Genomic DNA, 15,781 nt, shown 5'->3' with positions numbered 1-15,781 from the left:
GGGAGGGGAGGGGGCACTGCGCCTTCTCGCGCCCTCCAGCTTCACCGCGGGATCCCGCAGCGCGCGGCCGGGGCCGGGCGCGGGGCGCGCTCACTCTCTCTTTCCCGCGCCACCTGCTTCGTCCCACCCCAAGTAGTCTTCGCGCCACGATAGAGACAAATACATTGACCAGGGACCGGCTCGGAGGAGGCACCCGGGGGAGCGGGGACACTTGGAGGGTGGAGGACTCCTGGGTCTCCAAGCCCGGGCGCACCTAAGGATGGATAGGCTCTCGGGGCTGGGTGGGGAGGCGGGGCGGCGAGACTGGGGCTCCCTTCAGCCAAGGTGACCTCGGAAACCAACAGCCGCCCCATGCCAGGAGCGCCCGGATCCTCTGCTTCTGCCGCACGACCCCTCACCCCAGCGCGCCTAGACGCGGCTCGGTCAGAAGGTCTGGGCTCCCCGGCGCCCCCTGCCGGGCCGCCTCGTGGCCCCGGCTCCGGGTTGAGGCCCCTCCTGCAGGCGTGCGCGGGAACTGCAGGCAGGTCCGCGCCCCTCCGGCCAGTGAGACCCCACCGTAGGACGCTCCAGCGACGGTCCCTGCTCACGCCTTGCTTGGCGGCGCCACTGCCGCCTCTACTGCAGCCCGCAGAGCACTAGCTCGGCTCCACCCTGCCGTCCCCCGCCCCTCCGCGTCCCACCTTCGTTGGCCTACCTGTTGGCTCCGCAGACTTCTCCAGCGCTGACCCAGTCCCAGGCCCGCGCCCACACCTCGTGCTCCAGCGGCCCCCTCCCTCCCTCGCTTCGATGCTCTGGCCAGTCCCTTCTCTCTCAAGCTTTCTTGGGGAGGAGAAGGTGGGCTGAGTCCCCTGTCCCTTTTATTTACTTCCGGCGTTTCCAAAAGCAGTTTAGGTGAGCAAGAGAGGGGACACAGTACTTCTATTCGCTATGGGCCATCAGGCAGAGTGGCAGGCAGGCAGAGAGCCCAGGAGAGGAGACCCCACCCCAAGTGGCCCAAATGACAAACCGGTTTCCCCACTTCCTGGTCTACCCAGTTGCAACCTTAATCTGGGCTCTCCCAATTTCCTGTCCACCCCCAGGCCTGCCCCTGAGCCAACCACATTCCCAGCTAGGGACAAGGTCCCAGATTCCCCTTAGAGATAAATAACCAATTGCAGTAACTCAGATGCCAGGGCCAGGACCAGAGGAGAGGCCCTTCCCAGCTCCAGCGGGACAGATCAGGAGGACAGCCAAGAGCTGTGTCCTGAACACACAGTCTGGGCACACGACCCCAGCGGCAAGCACCCTGACTTCTTCCCTCCTGGGCCAACTGCCTCTCCCTCTGCCAACTGGATGGTGCCCATCTTTTGGCCTCTGAGCGCACAGTGGGCATCCATCCAGTGCCCTGCCTGGCTGCCTGCCCAGGATGGGCATGGGAGGCAGCAGGCTCTGTGTGGGGGAGGCTCAGGGGAGGCAGGGGTAGCTTCCCCTCAGCACACGGACACCACCTCCCAAGCGGCTGGGAGCCCAGAGCTCTGGCACACGTCACTCCTCCATTCAGATTCCTCACCCACGGACTGCACAGCACTCCTGCCCTTCACCTGCCCCCACCCAGATTCCCCCCAAGGGACAAGATTTCTTCCCTCCCCCACTTTGTGCCTAAGGGGAAGAAAATCAGCAGGTGCTCTACCCATAATCTCTAATTTAACCCTTTCAACAGCCTGATGGAAGTGAGCATTTTCAACCCCCTATCAGAGAGATATAGCCAATTGCCCAATGTAAGAGCAGCAAAGTTGAAATTCAAACCTACATCTGCTTTATGTCAAAGCTCCCTGCCTTTCTTCTATCACCATCGTCTCATAACCCCGTGGGCCGCCACAGCAGGGACAACCTCTGGGACACAAAATCTCATAACCATACAGTTGTTAGAAGAGAACTGGGATCAGGAATGTGGCTGAAGTTAAGATGTATAGCCATGCCATAATCAGGAAGGAGACAGGGATCTGGTCCTACTGTGGAGAGAGTGACCTGAGGCATTACCTCTAGTCAACAATTGAAAAGATGCTTGTGCCATCGAGTGGAGATTTGCCTGCCCAACCCCACTGGCTTGGGGTGGGGTGGGAAAGGTTCTGTGATGCAGCCCCCAGGGATTGGGAACAGTTCCAAAGGTGTCAGCAGAACGAAGCATCCATTTTTACCCGCCCTAAGGTAAGCTCGCTCATCATGAAGGCCACCTCCATAGTGAGGAGCTTAAATCAGATTTATGTAATATTTTTAATTTGTATAGCTCACCTTTTAATGATGAATCTTCAGCATTTCTGATCATCTTCATGGCTGTCAGCTCATTTGAGAACCTTCCGCCCTCTCCTCCCCAAAGATGCTTTGTCCACACCCACCCCGTCCAGCTGACTCCATGGGTCCCCTGGAGGGGTGAGAAGGGATACAGCTCCCTGAATAGAACCCAAGGTCCCAAGGCTGAAAGCCAGAGGACAGATGGCCTGGCACCATCACCCCTCATTGACCCCAAGAAAAATAGGTGCCTTTCCCTCCTCCCACCAGGTCTCAAAAGGAGGGGTTCCTGGTGGAGAGAGAAGGCTGGGGACACCATCTCCACTGATCAGGGCAAAAGCAACACAGGTATTACTTCAGCTGAGAGACGAGAATTGCTCCTGTAAGCTGGCATGGTGCCCAGGCACAACCAATTTGCCAGCTGCCTCCACCTGAGATGCCTCAGGTGCCACCCCGCCCCCGCTCTCATTCCTCAACAGGTAACTTCCCTCTGGTCCTCCTCCCTTGTGCCTCTGGCAGTGTATTTGGTGGGGAGGGGGCAGCTGGCATGTTTGGGGCTTGGAACAGCAGATCCTAACCACTCACCTTGCCTCCCCAAACATCCCACCCAGCCCTCACCTGTTCCTGGGAGCTTGCAAGAGAGAGGTTATAGGGGTGCACCCCAAAGGAGAGAATTCTCAGCCTTGCCTCTCCTTCCCCAAGATGCAATAGGAACAGGGGTTGCATCTAGACAAACATCTGGGCAGGCAAAGGGAGATGGGCTTTGGGGTGGGCAGAGAAGGGCGTCTGGGCCTCTAGGAGAAGGCACAGGGAAAAGGTGATGTGGAAATAATTGCTGGGACACCCCAAACTGGTCACTCTGCTGCTTTGGAGCACCCCCAGCCCAGTATCCTTGAGAAAGCCCCCGTCCGTGGGGCTGTTGTCTGGCCAGGCATTTCATGAGACCCCAAGGAACCATCCACATTCCACTAAGGGTGGCCTGCAGACAGTGAGGGCCTGGGGACCTGGTCCTATTCTGGGGCAAGTAACCAGGGGCAATGACCTGGCACCTGGGGCACAAGAGGGGTGGGGGAGAAGCCAAGGAGGAGGAGGGTGCTTCCCCCTGCCCTAGGCCTGCATCTGGGGCTTTCTGAACACAGCCTGGTCTCCCAGAGCCCCTAAACCTCCCTTCTCACATTCCTCGCCCTCCTGCTCCTCCCACTCCATAGGGGAGGAGTGAGTGGCAGTAAATTTCTAAAGACCCTCCCCGCTTCCCTGCTTGTTATTGTAATGAATGCTAACGATGCTCCCTAATTGATGCCCTCATTAGCACATCAAACCCGCTTTCTGAAGAATGGAGAGAGAAAGTGGAGGCAGGTTCTCTGGGGTTGAAGCTGTAGCCAGCTTCCTCCAGAGAACCTTATGCCATTGCTTCTGGCAGGGAGGGACCAGTGTAGGGGCTTGGAGTGAAAAGCCGAGGTGTTCCCCTCCCAGTGGGAATTTCCTAAGCACAAGGCTCTCTTCCCTGTCAGATGGCAAGGGTTCCATCTGTCCCATCAGACTGGGAGCTCCTTGAGTCAGGCACCTTGCCCCCCTCATTAAGCCAGGGCTCCCCCTATGGTAGGGCAGTGGCTCTCAAAGTAATTGGAAAAGCCCAATCGCCTGGAGGGCATGTTAAACCAGGGATTGCTGCCCGCCCCCCAAGGTCTCAGATTCAACAGATTTGAGGAGGGGTCTGAGAATTTGCATTTCTTTTTTCTTTTCTTTTCTTTTCTTTTTTTTTTTTTTTTTTTGAGATGGAGTCTCACTCTGTCACCCAGGCTGGAGAGTGCAGTGGCTCGATCTCGGCTCACTGAAACCTCTGCCTCCCAGGCTGAAGCGATTCTCCTTCCTCAGCCTCCCGAGTAGCTGGGATTATAGGCGCCCGCCACAACGCCCGGCTAATTTTTGTATTTTTAGTAGAGACCAGGTTTCACCATGTTGGCCAGGCTGGTCTTGAACTCCTGACCTCAGGTGATCCACCCACCTCAGCATCCCAAAGTGCTGGGATTACAGGCGTGAGCCACTGCGCCCGGCCCCGCCCCGACAATTTTTTTTTTTTTTTTTTTTTTTGAGATGGAGTTTCACTTTTGTTGCCCAAGCTGGAGACCAGAACTGGATGCCTGATCCCCTGCTGTGTGCCAGGTCCATGCTCGGTGCTGCTGATGCCAGTGGATCTCCCTTCTCTGTAGGAGGGGAGAATAACAGCAAGGGAGAGGGTTCCTAGCACCCACCTCACTCTGGGTGACCTCCCAGGGCCTAAGTGGGGAGAGGGGCTTGTGGCTACAGTCCATGAGCATGCGTGCAGCTCCCTACCTCCTCCCTTCCCACTTGGTCCCCTAGGCATAAGAATTGTCGGGATGGGGCTGGACGCAGTGCTCACCCCTGTAATCCCAGCACTTTGGGAAGCCCAGGCAGGCAGATCACCTGAGGTCAGAAGTTCGAGACCAGACTGGCTAATATGGTGAAACCCTGTTTCTACTAAAAATACAAAAAATTAGTTGGGCATGGTGTCAGGTGCCTGTAATCCCAACTACTCGGGAGGCTGAGGCAGGAGAATCACTTGAACCTGGGAGGCGGAGGTTGCAGTGAGCTGAGATCGCGCCATTGCACTCCAGCTTGGGCAACAAAAGTGAAACTCCATCTCAAAAAAAAAAAAAAAAGAAGAATTGTCGGGGTGGGGCCGGGCGAGGTGGCTCACACTGGGTGAGGTGGCTCACACCTGTAATCCCAGCACTTTGGGAGGCCGAGGCAGGTGGATCACCTGAGGTCAGGAGTTGAGACCAGCCTGGTCAACATGGCGAAACCCCGTCTCTACTAAAAATTCAAATATTAGCCGGGCGTGGTGGCACACGCCTGTAAGCCCAGCTACTCGGGAGGCCGAGGCACGAGAATCACTTGAACCCAGGAGGCAGAAGTTACAGTGAGCCGAGATCGCACCACTGCACTCCAGCCTGGGTGACACAGCAAGACTTTTTCTCAAAAAACAAACAAACAAAAAAGAATTGCCTGGGTGGGTGGGTGAGTGAACTGCAACCTTAGTGCTCTAGTTGGGGGAGGAGGGAGAGAGGAGACTGGAGCTGCAGTGAAGAGATGGAGGATGAGGGGAAGGGGCAAACAGAAGTGGGATGAAGAGAAGATGAGAGGTGGAGAAAAACAGAAGAGAAGGGAAGAAGAGGGGAAGCAGGAGGGAGGGAGGGGAGGAAAGAGAGAAGAAGAGAGGGAGGGATGTAGGGAGAGATGGAAAGAGTGAAAGAAGGCCTAGGACAGGGAAAGGGAAAAGAGAAGAAAGATGAGTCCAGGGCAGGGAGGAGGAGAAGGAAGGTACAGTCTGTATCTGTCCTTAACAGGACATATTATGAGCCACTGAGGCCCAGGTAGACCACAAGCCCAACTCCTGCAGGGCCACACCCAGCTTGACTTTAAGGCTCTAGATTTCACCATCTGATTCACATGTCTTGGGGAAAAAAATGGAAGACTCCTCCCACCTCCAGCTAGCTGCCTTCCCAGGCCTGGCAACCAGCCTTAGAAGACTGTGGTAGAAGGTGCGGAGATTGGAGCTGGTACTATCCTGATCTGTTTTACCCCTGCTAGCACCTAGTAAACATCTCCTTGCCTTCCAAGGTTATAGCAATCCCCTAGTTAATGATGAAAGTAGGAAGAACTCTCGTGCATTGCTGATGGGAATGTGAAATGGTTCAGCAGCTATGGAAAGCAGTCTGGCAGTTCTTTAAACATAGAATGACCCTATGATCCAACAGCCCAAATGTCCTTCAGTGGACGAATGGATACACAAATTGTGGTATATCCATACAATGGAATACTATTCATCCATAAAAAGGAATGAAGTACTAATACATGCTTCAACATGGATGAACCTCAAAAGCATCATACTGGCTGGGCACCGTGGCTCTGGCCTGTAATCCCAGTGCTATGAGAGGCCAAGGCAGGAGAATTCCTTGAGGCCAGGCGTTTGAGGCCAGCCTGGGCAATGTAGCAAGCCCCTATCTTTACAAAAAAATCCCCAAGCCCCACCAGAATATCATGCTAAGTGAAAGAAGCCAGTCATTAATAGTCGTATATTGTATGATTCCATTTATATGAAATATTCAGAATAGGTAAATCCACAGAGATTTGCCTGGAGAGACGGGAGAACAGGGAGCAACTGTTAATGGGTATGTGGTTTCCATTTGGGGTGATGAAAACATGTTGGAACTATACTGACTTGTTCACTTTATAATGGTTAGTTTTATTAATATACTATGCAAATCCCACCTCAAAAAACAAAGTAATAATGAAAGTAGGAGTCTGCCAGGGAATTCAATGAGTAGAACCATCTGAAAAGTTCAGCCTATCTTCTTTGGAACAAGAGCTTGTGCCCACATGAGTCACAGCCTCTCCCGGTGTGCTGAAACAGTGGGCACTGCTCTGAGGACTCCAGAAGATGCTCGTAGGGCCTTGGGATGTTTTCTGGCCCCAGGCTGCTCCCCGAAGCCTCTTCCTCTGCCTGACCCTCACTCCATGGGGGCTCCCTTTCAGGTTCCTGCCTCCCAAGCAGGTGGCAGACAGGTGATCTGTGCTTCGCATCTTCAGCTAACATCGTGCCATCTGCCCCAGTGGCAGGTCCACCCCTCTCTGATCCTTTGCTCCAAACATAGCTTTCAAAGCCCTCTGGTTTTCTTTATCACAGATTTTTTTTTTTTTTTTTAGTAAGTGCACTGACACGATCTTGGCTCACTGCAACTTCTGCCTCCCAAGTTCAAGTGATTCTCCTGCCTCACCCTCCCAAGTAACTGGGATTACAGGCATGTGCCACCATGCCCGGCTAATTTTTGTATTTTTAGTAGAGATGGGGTTTCACCATGTTGGCCAGGCTGGTCTTGAACTCCTGACCTCAGGTGATCTGCCCACCTCGACCTCCCAAAGTGCTGGGATTACAGGCCTACCATAGATTGTTTTAATCACCGCTTAAGTGAACCTCCTGCCCTCTGGAATCTCACATTCCCCACAGCACTCTCCCCACATGCCAGGCCCTGGGCTGCCTGCTCAGGGTACAGCAGAGTGGGGAGGAGTTCCAGGGTGAATCAGGCTGTTCACTGCTCTTCCCTGCTCCAAAACTTCCTATAGCCCCTTCTACTTAAAGATCTTCCATGGCTCCCCATTCTCACACCAAGAGATTATAGGAACCTGAACTCTTTGAGGTCCTAACAAAAGTTTTGCATTCTCTGTAAATAAATAAACAAATGTGCCCATGTACAAGAAATGAGTGGGCCTCTTTGACCTCTGCAGCCCGTCCAAGGACCTCTAAGGCAGAGCTACTCAAAGTGTGGTCCACAGACCAGTGCCAGCCGCTGGTTCACAAGAATACAGAAATGGAGAGTAAGCATTGAGAAACCTTTACAGCGATTGCCTGTACATCTAGGCACATGACTGCTTTTACTGTATTTTACAAAAATATGGGTATGCAATCAATTGGAAATTTTTTAAAAAGGCGGGGGTGGTCCTTCATTACAGAGTTTGAGAAACACTACCTTAGGGACCCTTTCATTGCTGACCTACTCGATCAATTCAGACTGGCATTCCAGGCCCTCCACCACCCCATCCTCTAATCTTTCCAGCCTAAATAAGGCTACCTCCCACAACACAACACACACACACACACACACACACGCACACACACACACACAATCTTCCCTTTACACTCCATGTCTTTGCCTATACTGTTCTCCTCCCCCATGGGGTTGTCCTTTCCTCCCCCTGCACCTGTGGACACCTGATTCTGGCCTCAAAGCCCAGCTCAAATTCCATTTCCTCAGTAAAGCCTTTCCAAATTCCACCGCCTTCCTTCCTTACACACATAAGCAAACACACAAACATATTCTAGCTGAACTTTGCACTCCCCTGGGCTTTCCTAACATCCATGTAGCTTTCTTTGTGGCCGTCTGTCTCTCCCTAGCCAAGGCAGAGCTGTGGTCCTCTCTGCAGGTGCCTCCTGGCCTCTCCCCCTCTGGGATGTCCAGCACCTCGCTGCATGGATTCTGGGCATTGCTGTCCTGATTTGTACCCCACTCCCCTGGCCTCTCCTGTGGTTGCTCCTCTGTGTCCACCCATCTTCTGTGCTGGCACCTCTGAGTTCCCCTCAGCAAGGACTCCATCCCACTCCCCGCCCCACCCCTGACTTCACCTCGTCACCTGGGAGATCCAACCCTCTCAGCAATAACTGCTGGTATATGACTGAGGCCAAAAATTAATGACATCTTGACATGTTAAGAACTGTAAAAAAGGCTGGGTGCGGTGGCTCATGCCTGTAATCTCAACATTTTGGGAGGCCGAGGTAGGCAGATCATGAGGTCAAGAGATCCAGACCATCCTGGCCAACATGGTGAAACCCTGTCTCCATTAAAAATACAAAAATTAGCTGGGCGTGGTGGCGCGTACCTGTAGTCCCAGCTACTTAGGAGGTTGAGGCAGGGGAATCGCTTGAACCTGAGAGGCAGAGGTTGCATTAAGCATTGAGCCGAGATTGCACCACTGCACTCCAGCCTGGCAACAGAGCGAGATTCCATCTCAAAAAACAAAAACAAAAACAAAAAACACTGTAGGCTGGGCGCGGTGGCTCACGCTGGTAATCCCAGCACTTTGGGAGGCCGAGGCGGGCGGATCACGAGGTCAGGAGATCGAGACCACGGTGAAACCCCGTCTCCACTAAAAATACAAAAAAAAAAATTAGCCGGGCATAGTGGCAGGCGCCTGTAGTCCCAGCCACTCGGAGAGGCTGAGGCAGGAGAATGGTGTGAACCCGGGAGGCAGAGCTTGCAGTGAGCCAAGATTGCGCCACCGCACTCCAGCCTGGGCGACAGAGCGAGACTCCGTCTCAAAAAAAAAAAAAAAACAAAAAAACACTGTAAAAAAAATACTGGTAGGGCATGGTGGCTCATGCCTGTAATCCCAGCACTTTGGGAGGCTGAGGCAGGCAGATGCTTGAGCCCAGGAGTTCCAGACCAGCCTGGGCAACATGGCAAAACCCTGTCTCTCTTTTTTTTTTTTGAGACAGTCTTGCTCTGTCACCCAGGCTGGAGTGCAGTAGCACAATGTCAGCTCACTGCAACCTCTGCCTCCTGGGTTCAAGCGATTCTCCTGCCTCAACCTCCTGAGTAGCTGGGATCACAGGCGCGTGCCACCATGCCTGGCTAATTTTTGTATTTTTAGTAGAGACAGGGTTTCATCATGTTGGTCAGGCTGGTCTCGAACTCCTGCCCTTGTGATCCACCCACCTAGGCCTCCCAAAGTGCTGGGATTACAGGCGTGAGCCACCGCACCCAGCCAACCCTGTCTCTATTAAAAATACAAAAAAGTAGTTGGGCCTGGTGGCACATGCCTGTAGTCCCAGCTACCCAGGAGGCTGAGGTGGGAGGATCACTTGAGCCTGGGAGGCAGAGGTTGCAGTGAGCCGAGATCATGCCACTGCACTCTAGCCTAGGCGACAGAGTGAGACACTGTATCAAAAAAGAGAAAAAAGAAAAGAAAAAACAAATAAAATAATACATTTTGCTTATTTTTTATTTTATTTTATTTTTTGGAGACAGTGTTACTCTGTCGCCTAGGCTGGAGTGCAATGTCCCGATCTTGGCTCACTGCAACCTCCACCTCCCAGGTTCCAGTGATCCTCCTGCCTCAGCTTCCTGAGTAACTGGGATTACAGGTGCCCACCACTACACCCAGCTAATTTTTGTATTTTTAGTAGAGACAGGATTTCACCACGTTGGCCAGGCTGGTCTCAAACTCCTGATCTCAGGTGATCCAACCGCCTTGGCCTTCCAAAGTGCTGGGATTACAGGCCTGAGCCACAGCGCCAGGCCCGTAAGTGTTTCAAATGAATCATTATTTCTAGTTTTGCCCTGATTAGTGGATCCATAGCAACCAATCTTCCTCGATTTGGCCACATTTTTCATTTGTGCGAATTAGCCAGGTGTGATGGTGCACACCCGTAGTCCCAGCTACTCAAGGGGCTGAGACAGTAGGGTCACTTGAGCCCAGGAGGTGGACACTGCAGTGAGCCATGATTGCACCACTGCACTCCAGCCTGTCTCAAAAAAAAAAAAAAGAAGAAGAAGAAGAAGGAAGAAGAAGCAGTTCAGCTTCATCAGAGTTAGAAAAATGCCTCAAGAATTCTGCCCACCTTGAGAAACAGAGGGAAGGAGGGCATGTTTCATCTGAAAAGGGAGAAACTAAAATAATGATCACCGTGTGTGTGAAGGAGGAGACAAGCCAGGGAACACTCTAGGGGTTTCATGTCAGCAAGAGAGACTGAAATTAGCTCTGAGTGTGAACCTCCTGGCAGTGCAGGAGGGATGATGAAGGCCTTGCACCAGCGGGAGGATGCTGAGTGACTCCCTATTCAGAGATCATTCAACCAGGATTAAGGGTGGAGGCCCAGCCAGGCCTGCTGGGAGGCAGAGGACCAGAGCAGGTGACCACTTAAGCTGCCATGCAAGGGCAGAGCCTCGCCAACAGGGAGAGGCTGAGAAACGGATTATTAAGGCAGGGTCCAGAGCTTTAGAGTCTTCAAAGCAACCCCATAATCAAGGCTTCAAGGAGGCAAGTCAGGATTACAAATAACCCGTTTTCCTGATGAGAAAACTGAAGCCCAGAGAAGTTAAGAAACTTGTTTGAGGCCTCACAGGTGAGCCAGGACTTGAGCCCAGACCCTCAGTTCTTAAGTCCAGTGAGATCACCCCCACTGCCCTGCCTCTTGGGGCCAGAAGTTTCCCAGATAGGACCCAGGCTTCCTTTCTTGGTGGCTCTGTGAACTTCCCTAGGCCTTCTGCACCCCCACACCCCCATGCCACGCTCTCCACCAACACCCCAGCCACACAGCCCCAGAACAGGGCGGGGACCGCGGGGAGAGGCTGCAAATCCCTCTCCTAACAACTGAACTGAGGGAGGAAGGAGGTGGGAACAGGTCCCAAACTTCCATCTCACTTGTCCTCGCCCGTCTCCGTCTCAGACTCTCGTGATAGGAAAGTAGGCCAGTTTGGAATATGTCACGGATATTTTCAACAACCCCATCTGTACTATAGCTTCGCACACAGCCTACCGGGGTGGAGCCAGAGGCTTCCTGCCGGATGAGGAATACACCTGCTACCTCTGGGGCTCAGAGCCCAGATGGAGGCTGGGGACGTACACAGGGGACTCTGGAGGGCCAGGCATCCAGCAGTCAGGATAGGGCGGGGCAGGAGACCAGCCGTGTCTGTCCTCTTCCCAGAGCAGCGGGAGCAGAACAGCTGGGACCTACAGACACCATTCCACTGCCCTGCGACAGTGTGCCCTGCCAGCCTGGGGTTGGGGCACTGAGGAAGGAGCAATCAGTCCTCAGGGAAAGGGATCTGGAAAAGCTTTATGAGAGAGGTGGCTGAAATCTGAGTTGGGCCTTGAAAGCAAAGCAGGATTTTGCTGAGTGGAAAAGAGGAGGAGGGTGTTTCCGGCCAAGGGAGAATGTTGAGAAAGCTGGGGCCAGCGTGCCGGGGCCAGTGCGCGGGAGCCGGTGTGGCTCGGGGGTAGAGGGCTGCCCAGAGAGCGGCAGCAGGAGAGGCTGGGAGGTGGCAGGCTAGCGTTGGAGGAGCTGTGAATGGTGGATGCCCAGCTAAGGAGCTTCAGGTGGGCCCTGCAGGTACCCACGGAGGCTTTTAAGTGACGTGATTCAGGAAGAACATGTAGCTATGGGCAGGGAGGAGTCACCCTGGGAGGGGCAGGGATGCAGGGGTTGAGTGAGTGTCTTTTCTGCACACCAGACACCCTGACCACATCCTTCTCCAGTCCGCTAGCAGGGTAACCTCTCCTGACGGGGGAGAGAGGCCAATGTAAGAAATAAATTCCTTGTAAAAGTATTATTGACAGCCAGGTGAGGTGGCTCACGCCTGTGATCCCAGCACTCTGGGAAGCCAAGGCAGGTGGATGACCTGAGCCCAGGAATTTGAGAACAGCCTGGACAACATAGCAAAATCCCGTCTCTACAAAATAAAATGCAAGAACTAGCCAGGCATGGTGGTCTCAGCTACTTGGGAGGCTGAGGTGGGAGTATCACTTGACCCCAAGAGGCCAAGGCTGCAGCAAACCATGATCATACCACTGCACTCCATCCTGAGCAACAGATCATACCACTGCACTCCATCCTGATCATACCACTGCACTCTGTCTTAAAAAAGAGAGACAGAGAGAGAGAGATGTTAGAGACTTACTACCTCAAGGGGACCAACGTCAGGTCAGGGATGCATTTCAGGGGATTCTCCTGGAAAGGCTGGCCCAGGGGACACCCACATGCTTTTTTTTACTAAGCACCACCTGCTATAGGCACTTGGCAGCATGGCCTTATTTAACCTTCTAACAAGCCCAAGTGGTACATATGCTTCCCCCCTTTCTATTGATGTGGAAACAGAAGCTCAGGAAGTTCGAGTCCCATCCCCAAGGTCCCACAGTTTGTAAGTGGCATAAGAATTTGGGTCCATGTGTCTCCAGAGCCCAGTACATCCCCTTCATCTCTTTTTTATTTGTTTGTTTGTTTTTGAGACGGAGTCTCGCTCTGTTGCCCAGGCTAGAGTGCAGTGGCACAATCTCGGCTCACTGTAAGCTCCGCCTCCTAGGTTCACGCCATTTTCCTGCCTCAGCCTCCCGTGTAGCTGGGACTACAGGTGCCCACCTCCATGCCCGGCTAATTTTTTGTATTTTTAGTCGAGACAGGGTTTCACCATGTTGGCCAGGATGGTCTCGATCTCCTGACCTTGTGATCTGCCCGCCTTGGCCTCCCAAAGTGCTGGGATTACAGGCGTGAGCCACCGTGCCTGGCCCTATCCCCTTCATCTCTTACCACCTCCCAGAACAGAGCCACGACTCCCTTCCAAAGAAGGGCCCCAACCTTTACCCCCCTCACTGTCTCTACCCAGATCCAGGGCTCCAGGGCCCCATGGCAAACCCACAACCCTAAGTAGACTCAGATAAAGAAACTGAGGCCGAGCAATGGCTCATACCTGTAACCCCAGCACTTTGAGAGGCCAAGGTGGGCAGATCACTTGAGGTCAGGAGTTCAAGACCAGTCTGGCCAACATAGTGAGACCCCATATCTCCTAAAAATACAAAAATTAGCTGGGTGTGGTGGTGCCTGTAATCCCAGCTACTTGGGAGGATGAGGCAGGAGAATCACTTGAACCCAGGAGGTGGACGTTGCAGTGAGCTGATATCGTGCCACTGTCCAGCCTGGGTGACAGAGTGAGACTCTGTCTCCAAAACAAAACAAAAAGAAACAGGTTCAGAAGCATCAAGTGACTTGCCCGAAGACACAAGTTAATTTGTGATGTAGGCAGAATTCAGAGCCAGATCCCTTCTCACACCTACCCACTCTGCCTTACAGCCCTGTGTCTCTGGCAGTTTATTTGGTCGGGAGGGGGCATCTGGCATGTCTGAGAGCGCTCAGCCTCTGTGTTTCCCAGTTTCTTCATCTGTAAAATGGGCCTGGGAGGGTTAGTGAGAGTGCACAGATACAAGTCACTCAGCACAGTGACTGGTATGCACTCAACATTCAACAAATATTTATTGAGCAACTACTAGGAGCAGGATCATCTTTCAGTGGTTGGGGCACAACCAGAAACAGAAATAATCTCCTGCTCTCCCAAAGTGGACATTAAGATGAGGATTGAGAGGAGAATGGGCCAGAGGCACAGGGAATGTGCCCCATAAATGCTCCCACTAAGTCCCACCTTCTGGCTGTGGGAGATTGAGCAAGTCTCTCTGGTGTGCTCTACGTGTGGATCTACAAATTGGGAAGAAGGCGGAAGAAGCTTCCCACTGTGTAGCCGCTATGTATTACCATCACTGCCAGCCTCTGTGGTGAGCAGCCCTGCTCCAACCCCTGTGAGACCAGCAAAGCCCTTCCCAACCCTGCTCTGTTTTCGGCCACATCTGGGTCAGGCAGACAGGTGTACCCTTTGCCTCCTGTTCCCTCCCTTCCAGGACCCACAGCTCTGCTCCTTGTCCTGTTGCAGACTCACAGCTGCCCAGCCCCCGTCCGGGTCAGCCCTGAATCGGATGCAAGCATCCCATCAGAGGCTGTAAGGGGCTGGTGTTCAGGGAACACCTTTGAGGCCCTGATGCTGCCCTGAGCGTCAGGCTCCAGCTCCTTACTTCCAAGGGGTGGGCTGCGCTTCTGGCCAAAATCAAGGAGCTCCTCACAGAAGGACAAGGAAATCAAGGTCTAGCTCTAGGAACATAAAATAATCATAGTCGGGGTCATTCTTAAGCACTTAGGATATTATTTTATTTAGTTCCATCTGCGAGTATAAAACCCCATTTTAGAGTTGATAAAGCTGAGGCTCAGAAAAGTGAAGTGACTTGCCTGAGGCATCCAAAGCCCCTCTCTTCTTTACTTCCAGGCTGATGGAAACACTTGGCTCTGAATCCCTGGACTGTGTGTCCAACTTCCAGGCCGTGGCTGGACTCCAGTCCCCAAGTGTAACCAGATGCAGGGGAGCTGGGACCCCAGGACTGGGGAGACTCTGGCACCTCCCCATGGCTGTTGCGGCTCACGTTGTCCCTTTCAGGAACGGCTGCTGCTCAGTCTCCTTCACCCCCAACCTCAGGGTCAGGAAGTGGGGCCACCGTTGGGAGGTGGGATCAGGCCCTTCCTAGGTCCCCATCGCTGTTTCCAAAACATCATTCTGTCACTTTCTTGCAAAAGCCTCTGCTCTATCCATCTGTGCCACCCTTACTGTGCCATCTACAGTGGCCTTGTCCATTGAGCTCGCAGTACTGCCTCTCATTTGTTGAAGCCTTTTGACATCCCAATTCCTAGCATATCCTGGGTAACTTCAAAGTCTGAGCCTCTCAGTGCTGTGACCTTCACATGTCTGATCACTTTCCACTGTACCACAGCCTTGTTCCCATCTAGACACTGTTACCATCTGTATGTGCTCATATTTTCCTCTCTGGAGCATCGTCCACTCCCTTTATTCAACTAATCGTCATGCAACTGTTCTGCAATCTCCCATCAACTGATCCAGAGGTGCATTCCCCATCCATCAGTTCCCTTCTGCCTTCACTCTATCTTTTTTTTTTTTTTAATGAGGCAGGGTCTCACTCTGTCACCCAGACCGGAGTGCAGTGGTGAGATCTTGGCTCACCGCAATCTCCGCCTCCTAGGCTCAAGCAATTCTCGTGTCTCAGCCTCCCAAGTAGCTGGGATTACAGGCATGCGCCACTGCCACCTGGATAATTTTTGTATTTTTAGTAGAGACAGGGTTTCACCATGTTGGCCAGGCTGGTCTCGAACTCCTGACCTCAAATGATCCATCTGCCTCAGCCTCCCAAAGTGCTGGGATTACAGGTGTGAGCCACTGCACCCGGCCCACTCTTTCTTCTCTTGTCAGCCCAGAGTTCCTGGTTTGTCAGATCATCTTAACTCCCCACACTCTGTCTTTTGGGGTTACACTTCCCTGACAAAACCCTA

Source organism: Nomascus leucogenys, chromosome 19, assembly GCF_006542625.1.
Source record: "Nomascus leucogenys isolate Asia chromosome 19, Asia_NLE_v1, whole genome shotgun sequence".
NCBI lineage: Eukaryota > Metazoa > Chordata > Mammalia > Primates > Hylobatidae > Nomascus > Nomascus leucogenys.
The sequence above is the reverse complement of the archived record's forward strand: the minus strand, read 5'-3'. Positions refer to the sequence as shown.